Genomic DNA, 19,870 nt, shown 5'->3' with positions numbered 1-19,870 from the left:
CCAATTTTCATATCCGGTGACCGAACTGTTGTTCCTAGCTATCGACTAATGTCGCTGGTATGTATATCTTGCAAACTTCTCGAACACATCATTGCATCTAACACGGCACTACATTTAGAAGGCAACGGTTTCTTCTTTTCAAAGCAACACGGGTTGAGAAAACGGTTACCATGTGAGACAAACTACTTGCGTTTACTAATGAGCTGCTTCAAGGTATGGACCCTAATCTTCAAATCGACTGTATATTCCTCGACTATGCTAAAGCCTTCGACCGCGTTCCACACTGTCGTTGAATAGCGGAACTCTCATCCTTGCGCCTCGATTCATTAACAATTTTTTGGACAAGAATCTCTTTATAATTTAGCAAACAAAACACATCTACTGATAACCATTCATCCCCTTTAATTGATGTAACATCAGGCGTACCGCAAAATCGTGTAATAGGCACGTCACTGTTTCTCATTTCCATCAATGAGCTAAAGTTAAGCATTACCTCAACACTCAGAATGTTTGCTGAAGATTGCGTTATGTATCGCTCAATCCGCTGTGTTAATGACCACATCGCTCTTCAAGATCTACACCGCAATAATAAATGGTGCGCATCATGGAAAATGTCCCTCAACAATGATAAATGTCAGTTAATGATATTTAGCTGTAAACGGTCCAATTACCTTTTCACTTACTCGCTTAACCAGAGTCCAGTCCCCCTTGTGTCGTCATACAAGTACCTTTTCGTCCACTTTTTACCTAATATCTAATGGAAAACCGCATAGAAAAAAATACTGTCAAAGCTAACGGTACATTGGGTTATTTAGAACGTAACCTCAGAGGTACACATTCTACCACACGGCAGCTCGCATATTAAATATTTGTCCGCCCACAACCTAAATACGCATCTTCGATTTCGTCACCCCACCAACCCAACTTCATTTCATAGAGCGCGTACACAGTCGCGCCGCTCACATTATTGCCCGAAACTATTGCCGACATTCCCGCATAACTAACGATAAGGCGTCATTATCGCTTCCATCTTTAGAATCTCGTAGAATAATTTCACTTATCAGCCTCTTCCATGATTTTGTGTACAGCCATCACTCCTTCACACTACCTCTTAGAAAACCGGTACGCAGATCTCACCGATTGCATAATAACCTCCGTTTTAAACGCACTTCGGAATGGACCACCGCATTCGACTCATCAGCCCTAACCAATGCAATCAATTATTGGAAGAGGCTTCCTCACAATATTGTTCGCATCTAAGATTTTGCTATTTTAAAAAAAAACAACAAAAATATGCAGCCTTTTCTTCTGAAGTGTTTTGTGTAGCGTGTCAATTTAGTTCTATTTTCTGGTTGGTTGCCTGCTCTCGCATAATGACGTTAAAAGAACCATCTTCTACTTGCTTCTGTTTCGCAGCCCAGTTATGTATCCTCCCTCACATAATAATCCAGTCAGGGCCCGTGAGTATGTGAACAAATAAATAAATATTGCTAAATCGCGAAATCAAACTTATGTTGTTATTTATCTGTACGTAAAGCTCGAACGTTTACAGGTTAAGTAAAAAGGAGACACGTATTGCAATGTAAAAACCACATGGCACTACGCTTCTGCTTTTTGTTCCTGTTTTTGCTGTCCTCTGCATCCTCTAGTTTAACACAGAATTCATCACACCGCGGCTCTCATTGCAAGCGGAGTCAACCCCTTTTGTTGCATTTAGAGAGGGTTCATTCATAGTGCAAACGGTGTCATAGTATCCGGTTCTTTTTGCACCTCGCGTTCAGAATTATCGCACTCCAATTGTAAATATGAGGCAACAGTAGAGTATTGTGACATAAAGTTATCGAAATATTGTATGAAATAGTTCATTCTTCCGATGCGTTGCAATATCATTGCTTTAAAGATATGTGCATTGCTTGAGTCGAGTAGTTAAAGCTGGCATTTAAAAGCAATGCGGAACGTGAGAAGCTGGGCTACATGGTACGTATTCATGGCTCTAAAGCTAAAAAAAAACGAAGAGGCCGAGAAGAAGACGAGAACACAAAACAAGCGTTCGTGTTGGGCTTCCTCCTTCTTATCTGCTGTCTTCCTCTTTTTTGTGCTGGTCACGATTTCGATGATAGCAGGAACGTTAATAGCGAACAGAATGCATGCCTGCCGAGGGGGAAATCAAATCTGCGGAGATATTGACTGCCGCCGTGAAAGCTTAATGTTATACTTGATGGGAAACATTTAATAGCAAAAAAAAAGCCACTCTTTCTTCAGTAACACATTATTCAGCATCTATTCAATAAAAGAAAAATAGTGGAGCGGCATAAAAACAATGCATTTTTGCTTACTCGTGCTCATGTATGTTGCACTGCTGCGGTCTTCCTGTTTTTCAAAAACATATGCAGCGCGTCAAGTCGCTGCTGATTTGTGGGATGACTCGAGGTCTCCAATTCTCTGGCATAGCGTTTATGGCTTCCGTTAACTCTTACCTCCTTCCTCTTGCAGGGCTAAAGGGAAAATATAAATATTAAATATCTATTATATTTAACTGCAACGTCGCTGGTGTCGCAAGTAGTTATCTCGGACACCGGAGCTGGTCTTCGGCGTTTAAGGGCAGTCTGTGCTCCTTTTATCGCCATTATTCTTGATGGAACGTAACATTGTAACGTCAGTAATTAAAATGATGTGGGAAAAAACTGTGCTTTTTGAAAGATGCAATACCACTGGAACGCATGCGGAGCACGTCTTGGTTGATTGAATATTTCCTGCAGGAAACCAAAATGTCTTCGTCACAGCTATTCAATGCGTAGCTTCCGTTTCCCTTACTACGGCAGATATTGGCGCAAGTCTGCCATTAGCTGGAGATTGAGCCGTGGTGCTGACGCGAGCACAGAGTGGCAGTTAGCGGGGGTCGTTAGCATGATAGTACTTGTTCTTCAAATAAATAAAGCAGCTGTCCTAAATTTGGAATCGCCAACAGGAATGCTTTTTCAAGTACTGTGGTATCTTGCAAGCACTCTTATTACTTATGTTCATATAAAAACATAACAAAACATGCCTTCGATAGCAGCTTTTAATTTGCCTCACCGTGCTTGCTCTATCCGTAGCATCTGAAGTCGGAGCTTACTTTAGTAGTGTTGTCTCTCGAAAATAAAACCTGAAAACTGGACTTGTGGATGTTGCCTTCGACTTATACTTTTATTCTACACCGTCGCGATATCCGTTCCGCTTAGTCTTCATGGCCTTACCTTAAAGGCAAAACATCATGTCTCAGTATGCCTTCACCGAATCCTGTGGTACTAAAGCATTTCCCGTAATACATTCCTCTTTAATCGATGCTTATCCGGAACTACATTATAAAGATCAAAGAACACTTCTCTAGAGCTCTATGCTCTGCGGCACAACTAATAGTGAATTCTTTGTGCAGCTGCTATCTTAAGGGTATTGTGCTCGTGGCTTTCTTGTTTTTTGATGAAGTCTGGTTCGATCTAAAGGCTTTTTCATAAAAGGCTGCAGCGGTAGTAGTAGAGGACCTTTATTCGACCGTAATTTACAGGCCGAGCATGTCGACCGCCTGGGCGACCAGAAGTCGCTGTTCTTCCCCTTCAGCGCAAAGTCAGTCGAGCCAGGTGGTGATGTACAGAGAAGGTGGGGGCAAGGAACCCGGCTGCTGAGCAGCCAGGCAATACAGGAGGTAATTGGCCAGGTCCGCATAGAAACAGGGGCAGTTGGGACAGGAAGTGTCCGATTGATAGTGGCCGAGAAAGAGGCGGGACAGGATGATTGCTGCATTAATCCGGATGTGCCGAAGAATCGCTTTCTTTGGCACATCCAGATGAATGCAGCAGATGAATGCAGCCTCTGACACCGTGAATGATGAATGAGCGGGAGGGTAAAGGTGTTCGTCGAGGCGGAGCTCGAGGTAGACCTCTTTTATGGTGCGGCGAAGGGCGAGTATTCCACCGTCCTCCGACTGCTTGGACCAGGGGATCAACGGTGCCCGGAAAAGTGTGTCGCAGGCTAGCTGATGGGCCAGCTATTTGCCGTCGATCCCTTAATGCCGAAGTACCCAGGGAGGAAAAGAATGGAAGGCTGCAGTGCGGCAACCGCTCGTTCGACCTCCTGTTGGAGAGAAGGGGTTAGGGTGTGTTTCTGTAAGTGGTGTATAGAGGCTTGTTAGTGTCAGTAGAGTGTATACTCTTAGAGATAGGGAAAGGGGGCAAATGACAGGAGTGCATGCGCAATGGCGAGGACCTCGAAAGAGAATGCATCCGGAGGGCGTAGACACGGCCCGCTGGTGTGGGTTTCAGGAGCAGGGAGGTGGGGATGGTGCAGGGCGTACCCACAAGAACCTGGAGGAGCCACGAAGTCATCCGTGTAGCCTACACCCTGGGTATCGAAGAGAGGGGAATGGTGCTGCGCGGCCGCATGACGACAGCCGGCGTCCAGCACGGGAGACATGTTGGTCGGGAGGGAAAGGATACGAAGATTGGGAGACGAAGTGGGAATAGGAGAGGTAAACGGATAGACGAATGGGCGAGATACCCGCTTGAATCAATAACCACTGACCCTGATGGACAAGCGAAAACCGATCTGCATCATATATTTTACGCTGATGACCTCACTCTGGTGTTCGTCTGGCTCTTAATGTCACCTACAGGACACCCTGCAACGTGGCCTAGATTTCATCGACTCCTTTTATGCGAAGCATATTACTAGAGCTACACTACAGCCCGTCGAGCGCGGCGGTGTAGCTACCATTGACCTTTAGCGTGACCACGTGACACCACATGACACCATGACGTCACAGCAGAGGAGAGATGGGCTGCCGGCTCGCGCGGTCGGCCGCGGCGGTGAAGGCTACACATCAGAGGCGCGGCGGCTGACCACGTGACAACATGACGTCACAGCAGAGGAGAGATGGGCTGCCGGCTCGCGCGGTCGGCCGCGGCGGTGGAGGCTCCACATCAGAGGCGCTGCAGCTGACCACGTGACGCTAGAGCAGCGGTATAAAGCTGAGCTTGCCTCAGCTTTCCAATGTACTTTCCATGGGTGCCAAGAATGCTGTTGTAGCCGGTGCTGGGGCAGCGGTTGTACACTCTGCATTGAATTCACCGATGATCCCGTATATAGCTGCCACGGCAATCCTTGCTACACTTCTAGTGGTTGTATTAAAATGACCAAGTATTCAACTAAGGAAAGCCAAGCCTAGCCATCAATATGCTTCGCATCTGACTAGGCTTAACCTTAGCTAAGCCTCAGCCATTTTCTCACCACCGCTGGCCTCTCTCCTGCTCCTGAGAAATCCGAGCTTCTCCTTCTCAATGAGTCCTCCTACCAGCGCTCACAAAATCACTTCGTCTCTCTCCACCTTTCTGGTTCTCCCATTCCTGTCGTCACGCAGTGCAAAAATTCTTGGCTTCCCTTTGCATGCGGCGAAGAGTGTGCAAGCCCTCCACCATGCTGTCACCACCTGCCATTCGGTAGCTCATCTCTTGCGGCCCGTGGTCGCTCGACGCTCAGGTCTGCACGAGGCTCATGCGTGCCAAGTTGCCCACGCGCTGGCCCTCAACAAGGCCTTGTACATTGTACCCTAGGCTACCTTCACTCAGACTAAACGCTCTCGAGACTGCCCTTGTGGGCCTCTACAAGGCAGATCTCAACCTCCCTATAACTGCATCTACCGCTAATCTCTTTGCCACAGGCTTCTTTCATCATCTCCGTTCTCTTCTCACTCTCCATCGTGACTCACAAAGGCTATATATTTTATACATTTTCGCATTAGTTTATCCCTAGTCCTACCGCTCGAGCGCTATATTGAAAGCTGCTCCCGTCCGTTCACCTCGAGGGAACACACAGGGTGAGAATTTAAATTGTATTTGCAAACTACTACTTAAAACAGAGCAAAAGACCGAGACGCAGACCGAAGAGACAAACACTGCGCTTACTAGCGCGCACGTTTATTCTATCAATTTGCATGTATATATACAAATGAGTGATTCGCGAAAGGTCGAGATTGATACAAGGCGCAAAAGGAAGTCTAAATGCTATTTACATGTATCACGTTGCAAGTACTTCGGTTCTTTAGAGATAACGCACGACAATGGGTTTTAAGAACGATGGACGATCAAGTAGCCTTCATAACTTCCCTTGTAAGTTACAAAGTTTTTATAAACGCTAACATTTCTCCTAACTTCACCCGACGAGACTCGCGAATCCGTCCAAAGTGTATCCGAACAGCTCGAAGTCGTACATGTATATGGCGTACAACATAAGCACCTGTTGGCGCGAGAGCTCCGCGAAATAACGCATGGATGTCCCTCTCGAGTCGTGCGTTCTGCTTTTGGCGTTCATCCTCGGAAACGACCAGCCGCCCAGTCCAATTTTGGGCAGCAGGTGCTGCAGGTCAGCATCCAATGTCTCCACTTTTCTGATGATATCGTACCTGCAACATGAGCATTTTTTTTTAATACAGCCCATCTGTTTTGTATCCAGATTGCTAAAATATGAGCACAGAAAAAACATAGACATACGCAATTTTACCTATATGCTCTTTTTGTTTGCCAGTTGAACCATTACGTAATATGCCATCAAATATGCTTTTCCTTGAATTTAATATCTTACAGTGCTTCCCTGGCCTTTGCAGAGCTGTCATGCTTGGATTCAATTCACAATGAGTATTTAACAATTGGCTGATAAAGTACACTTCTGCAATGTACGTAAAATGAATAACTTCTTCCTACAGGAAGGAAAATAGTTAAGCATAAAGTAGAAAAGAACGCGCTGCTTTTGATAACGAAATCCATCACCGAACAGCACGTTCGGTGCGCTAACACGATGATCATATACGCATACACATTGGGGAAATGAAATGATGTCCGCGCGCTGTGCGACCTCTGTGCACGTAAAGAAATGGTCTTTAGTAACCCGCAGCCATCAACTTCGTGGTATTCCATAGCACCCTACAGCTTACTGGCGCTAAACACACTTTCCATAACACACCGCGCCCTGCCTTGCGGGCGAGCTATGCTTACCATATTATAGCGGGTGCTGAGAAGGTTACGCCTTACTTAAAATTCAGCTTTAGAAGCTCTACAAGTGGTCGTGCTGCAGCAAAAAATAGCCATAAAGTTACGCTATGTTCTAAATTGGATCAATATGGAAGCCGTCTAAAGGTGTAAATATTTAGGAATGCACCCAAGTTCTAGCGAAAAAATTTTACTTCCTAATGATAAAGTATTATAAGGTTCAGTGAAGGAAAACCCGTCACCGGAAGTTGTCCTCAGACGTTCTCCACAAAATGTGTCCACAGGAAGTAGCACCTCTCACGTGACCACATTTGAAGAAGAAATTACCCCGCACTGGTTTCCAACCGAGACCCTCTGCGTGTCAGGTGGGCAAGCAACGCATTTACCACGAAGGGGTTTTTTGTTTTATTTATTTCTTGGAAGTCAACCCCGCTGACTTATCTGATTCTTTACTTACACACGCACACTCTTCCGCAATGCAGTAGCACATTATCATACACTGCATTCCACCAAGGTATCAAAATTGCGGGAGACATACACATGCGTGAAGACCGGGGCAACCATTCAGGCGGCCAGTCCAATTCGCCACAAACACCCGCACCAAGGCGCCCTGTTCACTGAAGAGGGACTTAAATGAACGAGGTGGATATCTGTGTTCGTTCGAGTGTGTAACAATGGCACGAGGTGAACGCCTTTTGATGTGTATGACGGTAAAGCATACTGGGGATATGTAGTGATGTTAGACAACGATGTCTTGCAGAAAAAGTGTCTTAAGTTCCAATGCAACACAGCGCAGTGCTCGGTAATTTTTTTCTTTCCTGTAGACGTCCCTCCCTTGTGGTCTAATGCTGACGTCATAGGAAAGCACGGTGACATCACTGAGGAATTTCTTGGCTTGGACGGCGCCGGGCGCCGGTTTTTGTGCTAACGGGATGTATAATGCTTTCGCATTGAAAGTTAGAATGTTGAGTGGCAGCTAAGGGCGCTGCAATTTGGTATGTAACCATTTGACTGGTGTCGTATTGTATTTGCACGGATTTGAAGGCAATACTGAAAAAGAAAGATTCTTCAGTGGTCAAGCGCCCGGCTCACGACTCATGGGACAGTGGTTCCAGCTCCAGTTCGACATTTTTTTTCTTTTCAGAACAATCGCTTTTCTTTCAGAGGCACTAAGAAATGGTGCTCGAGTGACGCCCCTATCATGTAGACCACAAGGAAATTCTGCTGCGAAGTCATGATTGTTTTACTATGACACTGTTTTGGGTTGTTTTAATTACTTGCGAGAGGAGGTTGTGACGTCACAGCCTCCTCGGGCAATAGTGATTTTCTCGACATGCCAAGAACTACGCCGGTTTCTATACTGAAAGAGACCCTTAATGCTGGAGCAATAAATGCAACCTTCATGAAATACAACGGGGCAAACAGCGCGTATTCTCTGTATACAAATTCTTTCTTCATTTGTTTCGTTGAAAGAAGACTGGATCACCGTGGCTGTTTCTGATCGATGATTTGACAAAAGGCTGTAATCACCGTTAGTTACAAAAGCCTAAACTACAGAGGTTAGCTAGACGCGCTTCGCCTACTGAAAACTTGCAGTCCTTTCTTTCTCTGCTGCTGTTCTTATAGCCTCTAACAAATAACGTTCAACTGCAAACATCCGGTAAACATATTACTGGGAGATAAACTGTTACGCCTTCACAACTGCACGGAGCATGCACCTTTTAGAGCAGGGAAAGACAGAGGCCACCTGTAAAAATTGCTGTAACAAGCGAAGAGCATCACAAACACTTTCAAATTTATTCGTATGTAGTGAAATGTTGAGGGACCAGTCCACATGCAGAACAGTAGCATTAAAAACATTTTTCTAGGCTGCGTATGGAAGTGGTCGTATAAACGGCACCATGGCTGCATTTTAGAGCTGAAATTTTAACGACACCAGGTGCGCCGACAGTGGAGCTTAAATATATTAGAGACATCTGTGCGGCCAGATTCCTTCAAGCTCTTTCAAGTACAGTGCGCTATACATCTTACCAGGTGTGTCATCTCACGCTTTGCACGATTTTTAAATAGGCTTTTTGAGTTACAAGAGCACTTCTTTGGGCATACCTTTTTCAGCGGTATAATGCATCAGAATACAGTTAAGACGTTCTAACTAGCAAGCTGGCTAAGTAATATTCAATAGTTAACTTATGAAGACATGAGAGTGAGTGTCTGCATTGCCCCCAAGGTGGCTCGGTCGTTATGGCACTCGGTTATGGGGCTGCACTAGATTCGCAACGTGTTTTATTAAGCCGCTACTGTCAGGCTCCTTATTCTAGAGAGGTGTGAGCCCACCATAAGTAATATACATATCGTCTGCTGCAATTTCAAAAACACCGACACCCTCGGCGATGTGGCCCAGCAAATCCTGGCTACATCATGCAGAAATACAGTGCTTTAGAGAAGCTTCAAGGAAAAGCAACCTATCCAGTGCACGTAACGCGCCGAAATAACCAAAATTTATTGGGCCGCAGCGCCGAGAGTAAGCACGTTTTGGAAACTCAAAGACGGATATGAACATTAAGTACGCAGAGCTGCACGACTCTGAATAATTAAGAAGCCTAGCCGCATTAGTTGTTAGGTTAATTACTCAATATTCGTCAATATTAGCCTCCTAAATAGCAAGCCTCAGTTGTATTCAAATTTGCTACATCGCTGACAATGGCATTCCTAAAAAGCGCCCTCATAGCTCATAAAGCGTATTTTTAAAATTTTGTAGAATTTTCGGTGCCACGCCATGCATATTAAACTATGTATATTAAACTAAGCAAACCATATTGCTAGACTTATAATCTTGGTGATTTCAGATGTGTATCGATGATACCATCGAGTATCTCTGTCGCAAATCAGTTTTAGTTTGCTATCTCGTATCAGTATCGGCAGTACAATCTTTAGGTTATCGGCATTCAAGTATTGCGCGCAGCCCTCCAAAGCTACACCGGCTGCTAATAGAGTAAATGTCGTGACAGCAGGCCACTGTGCTCTGTTCCCGAGCTGCACGTACAGGACACTGTGCGATTGCTGGCGAATGAAAATTTCCCTTAACGCGAAAATTTTGCTTGCTTTCTTTTAACGAGGCCTTCATTGTGGCCGAGTGGTTATGCCGCTCGGCTGCTGATTCGAAAGAAATGGGTTCGAACCCGGTCGCAGCTGTAGAACTTTTATGGAGGCGAAATTTCAGAGGCCAGTGTATTGTGCGATGTCCGTGCGCCTTAAAGGAACCCAGGTGTTGGAAATTTCCGGAGCCCTTCACTGGGGCGTCCCCCATACCCCGAGTCGCTTTGGGACGTCAAACCCCGATAAACAAAACCAAATAACTATTTCTTTTACTGAGCTGCGCGTGCTCTGACTTGGGTCTAAGATTTAGTCACTGCTCATTGGAGTCTTTGCGTTGGCACATTTTATTGAGGAAAGAGCCGCTCGACTCGAACTACATTGTAAACTCATAATAATTAGAAAGTAATGCAATTAGTCGCACATAGAGTCAAGACGCAGCCTTTTAGACTCCTACTCAATGGTACCGCTGTTCCATTCTTCCCGTGGCTACTGCTTCCGCAATACACCGATTGTATTCACTGCAGGAGAGGGTGCCTACGCAACTCTGGAATCACTGCGGTGATTCAGGAAAGTTCACGACAAATTAGTGAAATATGACATAAGCATTAACTCCATCAGAAGGCGCTCCTAGCATTTCTTCAATTCTAAGAATGTAATATTTAAACGGCTCCTTCAATTTTAACTTTGTAGAGCGGCCCGGCGGTCGGGGTTATGAAGACGAAAGGATTGTTTTTACATGCTGCAAGCAAAACTTTACCCGTGCAGCAATGTTTTTCGCTTCTCAGCTCCGTCATAGTCAAACAATGCAGGAGAACAAATTGACTTTACTTCACCATGCAAAATTTGCTTGGAAGCTGTTCCAACAAAAAAAAAATAGAATATTTAAAAGAGTTATGCGAGGCAAGTTTTAATTCAGATTGTAAGCCGTTGCAACAAAACGAATGAAAGATGCAATTTTTACTGCTACTCCTAGAGCGTTAGGCATCTCGCTTCTTATAGAGGACATGCGCCGAATTTGATCGTGCAAAGCTTGCTACGCTATCAGCTTGCAGTTTTCGTGCTATGTGTAATAGAAGCGTTCGCCTGGGGCCGCTTGCGAGGACGTGGTGCAGCAGTGCCTACCTCTAGCCTCGCGTTGATGCCAGCACCTCGCACCGCTCCATCCTGACCGCTCAAAATTCGCGGGCCGCGCAGAACGCTTGTTTACTCAAAATTATATCTCCTCTGTTGCTCACATGTGCTCAAATTTACTAATGGTGAACATCAATTTCTAAAAATCGTGAATTGCGATCGCCTTGCTTAATATTTTAACACACGTAGAAATGTTTCCGTGCGGTCCCTTAACTGGGCCTGATACATAAAATTATACAGAAAATATCGCATTCGTTTAATGAAGTAAGAAAAGGAAGCGATTGAAATTTAAAAGTTGTAAGGGACAATGTTAGTTTCCAGTAAAATTTGTGTGGCTTTGACACACTATGTGCTAAATGTTAAGGTGGTTTAAATTTTTACAATTGAATGGTGCCACCAAATGGGGCGCATTTTGAAACTAAGAAACAAAAACAGCGCCTCGCGGACGCATCTCGCCAGCGCGGGTCGTAAAGCGGGGGAGAAGGCAACCACGGAGAGCTAGCCTTTTGTGTGTGGCTGCCCCCTCCACCAGCACTCGCCGACGGGGCGCGCGGGGGGATTGCGTCAGCCATGCCGTCGATTGTTCCAGAACGTCGGCGACGCTTCTACCCGAAACCAGCGGAGAGTGTGTAGCCTTGCGTGCGCTAAGACATGCCCTCTTCCTCTTCACTCGCGTGTAGGCGGCGGCGCCATGACAGAAAAATCCCGATGCACCTCGAAGCCACTCCCGGCGTTTGACCAATCAGGGACGCGAGCCCGGCGCGAGAAGCAGAAGGAGACGGCGCCGGCCGATACTGTTTGTATGTCCGCGCCTACTTTGGCGCGTACAACAAACAGACGCGGACCAAGCCTATATAAGAGGGGCGTTGACCTCTGTCAGTGTAGTCTGAGGCACCGTATAAGCTGCAGTGAAGCACGCCCGCTCGACTCCCGGGACACCGCTCGCCAAGAAGCGGTTCAACGAGGCAGCGCGCACCACCCTGCGGGATGGCATCATCGTGGACCTCTGGTCGTCGGCCTGTCGCAGCGCCCGGTAAAGAAATTGTGTTTTGTTTCTTTGCCTCTCTCTTGTGTTAGTGCACTTTAGGTGCAATACCCCTTTTCTAGTGTAGTCTATCTCGAGTTTAACCTTGTACATATTGCATTGGTTTGTTAATAACTTTGTACGTGCTTGTGCTAGTGATTGTGAAACCCTCTCCATCGACTCATTGCTGTATAAACTTTGTTTTGTTTGTAAATCTTTGGCTCCAACCCATTCTCTGGCTTGCGACCGCCGAAAGCTGGGCAGCAAGCGACCAAGAACCTCTTGTCACGTGGCAGCTGGTCTCCACTGAGCTTGCCACGCTGATTCGGGGGCACCTCATTTGAGTCCGAGACCGCTATCCCCCCACAGTCTAAGGGATTTCTGGGACCGCACGCTAAAGTGCGTGAAGTTGTGTGACATTTATTCTGGCCTCCACGACAGGACGTTTGGTGTTTGCAAAGAGTCGGGAGGAGTTTACGAAGAGGTCGTAAACGAGTGATAGCAGCCGAGCGATATTGTGGGGTGCCGCGCCGCAGCGGGTAGTGAGGTTCACCGTGTAGAGGTATTCATTGCTTTGAAGAGTTCGGTCTCCAATTATGAGCCCAAAGGAGCTAAACGAGCTAGTAGAGGCCGGCATCCAGATGGGGATGACCGGAGCCGAACTGCGGAAATGGGTGGACCAGGAAAGAGAGAGGGCTCGAGAAGCAGCAGAAAGAGAATGGAAGAGGAGGGAGGAAGAGGCCGAAAGGGCTTTTCAAAGAGATATGACAGTCATTCAAAAGAAGCTTGCTGAAATTCGGCGTTTGAACGACGTCAGGAAGCCAGTAGAGCTTAACCCCGGAGAGGCCGGGTTCGAGACTAACGAGTATCATTTGTTAGCAACCACGGAAGAGGTTGTAAGTAGCTCCATAAGTCAGAGCTTGGCTTTGGAACAGCCTGTTCCTGCAGCTGAAACCACAGAAAGTGAAGAACCGACCGCAGTGTCGCTTCCTCAGGAAATTGAAAGTGCAGCCACATGCTGAGGTAGCAGGCACTGAGGAGAAGGCCAACCTGACGTTTCAGTCAGAATGCACCTTATTGAAGTCGCCTGAAGGGGACGAAAGGCGGAGCTCCAGCGAAAAATCACAGTCCTGCACACCATAGAGTTGCGGTAGTTACAGTGAGGAAGAGCGGTAAATTTTCATAGAGAACGAGAGCTCCGACGTAGTAATAGCTGAAGAGAGCACACACAGGGAAAACCCGGAAATCATTACGAGTGAACCCTCGGGCAACGAGGAAGGCTTTTCCTGCAAGGAAGGGGGGGAAATCTGCACCTATGACGAAGGCGAGGAAATTTTTGCCCCTGAGGAAGAAGACTGCTCAGTGGAAGGAAAGGGGCAGACTAGAGAAAGGTCTGTTTGCGACTGCGCTGAAAGTAACCAACTGACGAAGGGAATTGAGGAAGTAGTACTGACCACAACTGAGGAGAATGATTCTTCAATGAGTCCTGAGCCATGCTTCGAGCACTGCGCTCGAGCAAGAACCAGAAAGAAGAAAAAGAAGAAAACACCGGTCCGAAGACAAAAATCTGTCGATCAAGAACAAAAACGACTGAAACAGTGGCTTAAACGCGGGAACACATCTCTAATGAGGCAACTGGGAATGAACCCGGTGTGGCCCATAGAAGAGCTTTAAAGAAAGCATTAAGAAAGAGAAGCAAATGGAGGACCGCCAATAAACGTGGAATCTCACCGGACAAAGCCCCAGAGAAAGGTCTGGAGAAGAATGGAAAGAAACAGACCCAAGCTAGAGACAGCTGCGACGGATACAAGTAAGCTGCCCGAACATCACAGCAAAGTCAGAAAGAAGTTCAGAGGATCAGTGTAGTGACAGTGTAGTGACAAGGGCAAGGTCTCATGGTTAGCGCATGTGCACCTTCAAGGTTACGCATGTCCAGCTTTCTCAGGGAAAAAGTTTGAAAATTGTTAAATTGTAGGATACTGTTATGGCAGTACTGAAGGTAGTGTTGTTTTGACGTGTAGCCACATCTTTCTTTTTAAGTGTTTCCACCGATAGCTTTTAACAGTTAAGGCTGCCATAGAAAATCGATGAGGAATGCTTTTGACGATGGCAAATGTGAATGGTAAAAAAAAAATTACAAGATGGCGTCGGGTCCCCTGCAAATATATTGTCACGCGCTACCTATGGACCCTGAAAGAACAAGGAAGTGCGCACGCCGGACAATAAGTTTTGGTATCGTCCCGCTGACGCATCAAGCTCGGGTCGACCTGCCTGTTTAAATAGGCTTTGTAAATAAAATCAGCAACAATTTTGGGTGCTAAAGCCAAATATTAGATTATATGAAAGAGGTGCGCCCATAAACGGTTTCTCGCCCAAAAATGGTCCGGTCCAGAATTTCTGGGTGCGGCATAGTGTTCGATCCACAGTATCGCCACGTTGCTGACAGAGCTCCTGCATTTCTCAATCAGGCGCTTAACTTCCTCAGCGATGAAAGGCTTCAGAAACTAGCGAAGCACGTTACTCACAACGAATGGCTTGTTCACTGCCGGTAACAGATTTGCGAACATTCCACAAATCAGGTAGTTGAGACTCCTACCTGGAAATGCATCTGTTGATTGAGGAACCTCTGGGCTCTCTTTCATATCGATTAGTGAATCATAAAGGCAGTACTAGGCCATAAATGTCGTCCGCATCTGAAATCTATTGCAATAAAATTTTTTGCAAAACCTACTTCTTCCGTTTCTTCCCTAATGACTTCAAAACTCTGCACTTTTAGTGAGCACTCATGATTATTGAAACACCTCACAACAGAGTATTTGTCATATGCAGACTTTTTAAAAGCTATGAATATCAGTTAATGTTTGAGGACGGTAAAAATCTGTCTCGTTGCGCATACCCAATTTTTTAAACCTGCACGTGCAGTGAAAAAATCTACTAGGTAGTTACCCCGCTACTGTTGAAGATAATCAGCGCTAGTTGGTCACTACTGCTCTGAACGGGTGCTCCGCCTCGGCGCCATGCGCGTACTTTGCACAAAGCGACTGATGCACAGCGTAGCCGCTGACGACTTTTTATAACTGCCGCGGCTGCAATTGAGCTGGTCCGAAAGATGTTGCTGCGCAACGCAGTTAAATATTCCTATTTCACTAACTTCGCAATCAAACAACATGGCGAAATTTGCCCAAGGTGTGACGCGCTTGCTATGTGCGCGTGGCCACGACGTAGCAGTGACCCATTCAGTACTGATCCCCTGTCTACGTAGCAGTAATTAGGGTTCTGACTATTGCGCACATTCCGAATGGTCAATGCTACAGCTACTGCTACGTGTATGCCGCTTCACGATCGATTCCACAATTTGCGCAATCAAAAGTTTCGTTCCCTTCCTTCGAGCACATAAAGTACTCACACAAACGCTAAGAGCCGCCCACCCCCACTCTCCCACACTATTCATTTCTTTTTTTGCTTACTTTATGTGCCACAAATAACATTCCTATCTGGTGTGTGGTGCACCACTGCACATTAGCACATTAGGTGGGTCACGATATCCTTTTCAAGGAAGAAAAAGCAATCAGTAATCAGCGTGAAAGTAAGCGCCTGGCTTTTCAGACGGAAATATTGCAATTCGTATTTACCAGTCGCGCTCAAAGTTCTCATGTTTCTGCTAAACATTTCGTTCAAGGTTTCCATTGCGCCGTCCGCTAACTCGCTTTTTTCGCGCACATGCCGCTTCTTCGCTGGGGAATTCGTACAAATTTTGCATCGAAACAATTTCATAAATGCGATGGCAGATTTTTTCCGAGTGCCATTCTACCCTTCTACTCGCGGCCCAGCGGCCTTTACTGGAGGTAGCACCTCCACTGTGCGAATAAGTTCCTTGTTATTCCCAGCGAAGAAATTCTATCAACGGCAATTGAGTTATTCTGATTGATAACATAGCGGAAGCAGAGATTGCCACTGTAAATGGATAATATTTCTTTGCAGGCCGCCATTGAAAGTGAAGGGGCAACCATCTCTGTATCTGAGCCACTTGCAGGATGTTCATGGCGGCGCCTATGTATTCTGACCCAATCACAGCCGTGTTTCAAGAAGCGTGCAAATTTTGTCGCAGCTTCGAATTATACTTCTTCTCTCAGAGATAATCACCGAGCATAAGGGACACGCGCCGAGTCAAAGTATACCTGCGACTCCTTGTACCAAAGTGAGAGGCTGTAGGCACCAAAGGTCTATGTCGTCTAAATACTCCCTGAGTATACATGGGAGCTCGGTCAGAAGCACGCATACTCCCTTGATCTAGTGGCTTGCGAACCCAAAGTTTTCAGATACATCGCTGTTAAAATTAGAAGGTAATGTTTGATGCAGCCTAATTTTGAAGCCTTCTGCATTCAAAAGAAATCTGACATGACTGTCAATACATCTATTATACTAGTATTGAAGGAAAGGGTACAGGTTTTTTAACCTTTTCATCACTCTTTTCTTCGCGCTTAATAGTTTGCATGAATTTTTTATTGACACGTATAGCCGTATCATTTATATATCTGATGTTTTTTCTGCGTTTTCCTCTGTTGATTCTTTGTCTCCTTGTGCATTTCTGGTGCCGCAGTAAGAGGAGTAGTAGCACTCAACGGTTGATTATGCGCCCTTTCGTCGATGCTCTCTGCCGGCAGGGCTATGGCATGATGCAAGTGGCACGCCTTAGCTATTAGTAGCGCTACACTCTGCACGATGGTAGCGCAACGCCGGCAGTAATAAAACACAGCTCCAGCTTGGCTTAGTAGAATTATAACTGTCCAAGGATACCGAAACACAATGCCCATTATATATTCGCACGCAAGACAGTTTGAAAGGAGTCACAAGTGGCTGGAAAGAAAACGTGCAAACAACTGCCTTGTGCACGTGACATATAGCTACTCCCACTCTTTTAAATAGCCAGCGGATAGAGCTGCGAGATTAGAGACCAGGTAACATGCACTAAATTTCCCGCTGAGCTTGAACCGCCAGCAAACATTTTAGAAAGGGACTTGTGAAGATGAGCGCAATGTGGAAAGTGTACTGTGCTGCGAAGTGGTGCCAGAACTCTGTCTACAAAGGAATACAAGTGTAGTTTAACTGTCCCTGACTATCCACGCGTATTTATATAATTTTGCCGAATATTGCTTAGGACATCGTTTGAAGGGGTTGGCGATCATGAGGGAAACGATAGTTGTGATTTGAAGTCCATACGGCAAAGCGCCATCATCCCGCCAGTAACGAAAGACGAAGTAAAGAAAGTTTTAGGAGCAGTGCAAAGGGAGAAAGCAGCTGGTGAGCATCAGATAACAGCACATTTGTTGACGGATGCAGGAGAGATTGCTCTCGACAAACTAGCCACCCTGTATACGCAATGCCTTGTGACCTCCAGCGTACCTAGAGCTTGGAAAATCGCTAACATTATCTTAATTCATCAGAAAGACGACGTCAAGGACTTGAAGAACTACAGACCGATCAGCTTGTTGTATGTTGCCTACAAGGTATTTACGAAGGTAATCGCTAATAGTGTGAGGACAACCTTAGACTTCAAACAACCAAATGATCAGGCAGGTTTCGCAAAGGATACTCAACAACAAACCATATTCACGCTATCAATCAGGTGGTAGAGTAATGCGCAGAATATAGCCAGCCTCAATATATAGCATTCATTGATTACGAGAAAGCATTCCACTAGGTACAGACCTCAACAGTCATGCAGGCATTGCGGAATCAGTGTGTAGAAGAGTGTTATGGGAAAATATTGGAAGGTATTTACAACGATTCCACAGCTACCACACTAGACCATAAAATCAGCAATAAAATTCCAACAAAAGAAAAGTGTCAGGCAAGGACACACGTTCTCGCCTAAGCTATTCACCGCCTGTTTACAGGAGGTATTGCACACCCTGAAATGGGAACAAGTGGGGATAAGACTTAACAGAGAATACCTAAGTAATCTGCCTTTCGCTGATAACATTGCCTTCCTAAGTCACTCAGGATATGAACTGCAACGCTTGATCAATGAGTCACACGGCCCTGTCACACGGCCAGTTTCAATGGCCATCGAGTCGAGGGCCTTCGAGATTTTCGATCGCCATCGAACTGGAGGGAGTTGTGGTGCTGCTACACGGCAAATCTCAATGGCCATTGAAGTCGTTCTCGCCTCTTACGCCAAGCTCGTGTGGCGCCACAATCCCTACGTTCGGTTTCGCGCAAATAACAAAAATATATTGACGAAACTTAACTAAATGTTGAAATACACTTTTTTGCAGTCATAAGGCGTGTTCACACTTGTTCAAAAATCCGGCAAGCGAAGCGGATTCGCTCGCCGCAAAAACTAGGGCCTGTTCTCATCTGTTGACGCCCCGGCGAGTTGGAACGGCCGCGCCGCTGCTGCTTGTCGCTGTGCGCACCACGTCGCCGCTCGCGGCGCACACAGATGCAGTGAGAAAAGCGCATAAATTTATGCTGTCTACGTACCACGAGCGTATGCACGCTTACGTACGCTAAACGCAGGCGCATTCCCACATTTAGTTCAGCGTATGCTAGCAGAGACGCAAAAATAAATTTAGCCTCTAGTGGCGCCATCTGGTTGTCAAAACGGGAACCATTACTGTCAACAAACCGACTCTCTTAGGCCTAGCAGCGGCAGAATCGTCACTCTAAATAAAAAATAAAGCAAATTTATCACTTATACGTTTTCTTGTAGGCAAGATGAGACGAAGCGAAAGACCGGTGCACCATTTATCACCAGTGAACGGACAGAAAAAGGCAGCAACAACGAGAATCCAGTCCGAAGCGAGGGGTCCGGCTTTGAAGGGCGCCGCCATGTTTGTTGTCGTTCGAAGCAATGCTAGCAACCTTGGGCAACGCTCGAAGGCCCTCGAAATCTCGATAGAGTTCCGGGCTGCTCCGTCGACTCGATAGACTATTGACTCGATGGCCATTCAAACTGGCCGTGTAGCAGCGCTCGATCGCCTTCGAGTCGATAGACTATCGGTTCGAGGGCCTTCGAAATGCCCGTGCGACAGGGGTATTAGACAGGCAGAGCAGAACGGTGGAGCTAACAATTAACATGCAGAAAACCAAAGAAATTTTCAACACTCTAGCAAGAGAACAGCAGTTTGTAATTGGTGGCCAGGTACTGGAAGCAGTAAGAGAATATGTTTTGTTGGGGCTGGTAGCGACAGCTGATCAAGATCACGAGAGAGAAGTAACTAGGGGAATAAAAATGGGGTGGAGCGCATATGGCAGGTCCGGTTAGATCATGAACGGCAGTTTACCAATATCCCTCAAGAGAAAAGTATACAAGAGCTATATCTTACCGGTACTCACTTATGTGGAAGAAACTTGGAGGCTAAGAAAGAGTGCTCAGCTTAAGTTAAGGACAACGCAGCGAGCTATGGAAAGAAAAATGATTGGTGTAACGTTAAGAGATCGGAAGCGGGTGGAGTGGGTAAGAGAACAAACGGGGGTTAATGACATCGTAATCGAAATCAAGAGGAAGAAATAGGCTAGGTCAGGGCATGTAGTGCGAAGGCAAGGTAACCGCTGGTCCTTAAGGGTAACGGAGCTGATTTGAAGCTGAGGCAAACGT

Source organism: Amblyomma mixtum, chromosome 10, assembly GCF_055824585.1.
Source record: "Amblyomma mixtum isolate Tamu chromosome 10, ASM5582458v1, whole genome shotgun sequence".
NCBI lineage: Eukaryota > Metazoa > Arthropoda > Arachnida > Ixodida > Ixodidae > Amblyomma > Amblyomma mixtum.
Note: the sequence above shows the minus strand (reverse complement) of the source record.